At 36.0% G+C, this 2218-nt stretch overlaps 1 pseudogene; it reads left to right on the plus strand.

Annotated features, from left to right (window-relative positions):
- Positions 1 to 439: 439 nt before the first annotated feature.
- Positions 440 to 1369, plus strand: LOC109676205 (olfactory receptor 4C15-like; annotated as a pseudogene).
- Positions 1370 to 2218: the final 849 nt, after the last annotated feature.

Below are 2218 nucleotides of genomic sequence, written 5' to 3' on the forward strand. Positions count from 1 at the left end.
CTTCTGTTTGTATGTAAGTCTGAGTCAGGCATGATTAATGAAAAACAGCCTTTTCATCATATCTTGGTTTGGGTTTCAGGATGCTTCAAGATAATTTAATTTAGGAACCACTAGAAAATGATAAAATGTTGTTCTTGAAATAAATATTATTTCTTTTCTGTATCACATAAAGATTCAGCCCTTCCACTGTATTAAAAATCTGACTATTTTGATAGTCTGTAATTTAACTTTCCCTCACTTCTGCTTGTTCTCCAAATATCGCCTTGAACATATTTCTGATTTTATATCCTCAATGATAATAAAATCACTAAGAAGAATTGCATGAAGGTGTAACAATTTGATGAATATGACATTATTAACTAGTTGAATCAAAGAAATTTTTATTGTAATTACAGATTTAAATGAGCATTGATTTACCTTCAACTATTCCTTGGGAATCATGCAAAATCAGAGTTTTGTTACTGAGTTCATTCTCCTGGGACATTCCCCAAATCCAAAAGTTCAGAAAATTGTGCTTGTTATATTTTTTATTGTCTACATTGCAATTGTTGGGGGCATCATGCTATTTGTGCTGACCATTTTCTGCAGTCCTGCACTACTGGTTTCCCCCATGTACTTCTTCTTGGCATTCCTGTACTGCCTGGATGCATGCTTCTCTTCTGTCATCTCACCAAAGATGATTGTGGACTCACTCTATGAGAGGAAGACCATTTCCTTTGAAGGCTGCATGATGCAGCTCTTTGCTGAACACTTCCTTGCTGGTATGGAGTTGATTATCCTCACAGCCATGGCCTATGACCATTATGTGGCCATTTGCAAGCCCTTGCACTACTCTTCCATCATGACTTGGAGACCGTGTGGCACTCTGATGGGGGTAGCCTGCACAGGGTGCTTCTAGCATTCCATCATACAAATTCTTTTCACCTTCCAGCTGCCTTTTTGTGGCCCCAGTATCATTGATCATTTTGTATGTGAGTTGTATCCATTACTGAAGCTTGCTTGCACAGACACTCACATTTTTGGCCTTTTGGTTGTTGCTAACAGTGGATCTATTTGCATTATAATTTTTTCCTTATTGCTTGTCTCCTATGCTGTCATCTTGTTCTCTCTTAGGACCCACAGTTCTGAAGGGCAAAGGAAAGCTCTCTCTACCTGTGGATCACACATTGCTGTTGTGGTTTTGTTTTTTGCCCCATGCATATTTATATATGCACAACCTCCATCTGCCTTCTCTTTTGACAAAATAGTGGTGACACTTTACACCATCCTAACTCCTTTGCTTAATCCTATGATTTACACTTTCCAGAATAAGGGCATGAAAAATGCAATGAGGAAATTGTACAAGAGATTGGTAATGGTTTCTAATTAAAAATAATATATTGCATGTAAAATATAATACAAAGAGTGAAGTAATTAGCATTTATTTGTACAAACACTTTATTTGATGCTTATTGTATGTAAAGACATAATTCTAGAGAATAAACACTAATAAATGGAGTCAGAATATTAGGTTTCTTCTTGAGAGCACAAAGCCAGTATTACAATCATCCCAAAACCAGACAAAGACACATCCAAAAAGGAGAACTATAGGCCAATCTCCTTTATTAACGTTGATGCAAAAATTCTCAGTAAAATAATGGCAAACTAAATTCAACAGCATATCAGAAAGATCATTCACCACGTCAAGGTCAGTTTCATTCCAGGGCTGCAAGGATGGTTCGACATCACAAATTTATAAATGTAATACAGCACATTTATAGAAGCAAAGACAAAACCATTTGATCATCTCAATAGATTAAGAAAAAGCTTTTGATAAGATCCAACACCACTTCATGATAAAAGCTCTAAGAAAGTAGGAATACAAAGAATGTAACTCAACATTGTAAACTCTGTATATGATAAACCTATAGACAACATCATACTTAATGGAGAAAAACTGAAACCATTTACCCTAAAATCAGAAATGAGACAACGGTGCCCACTATCTCCACTCCTATTCAACATAGTACTGGAATTCCTAGCCAGAGCAGTTAGGCAAGAAGAAGAAATAAAAGGAATACAAATAGGTAAAGAAACTGTCAAAGCATCCCTATTTGCAGACAACATGATCCTATATCTTAAAGACCCAAAAAACTCTTCCCAAAAACTCCCAGACACCATAAACAGCTTCAGCAAGGTAGCAGGATACAAAATCAACTTACAAAAATCATTAGTTTTT

This window comes from Castor canadensis, chromosome 1, assembly GCF_047511655.1.
Source record: "Castor canadensis chromosome 1, mCasCan1.hap1v2, whole genome shotgun sequence".
Taxonomy (NCBI): Eukaryota; Metazoa; Chordata; class Mammalia; order Rodentia; family Castoridae; genus Castor; species Castor canadensis.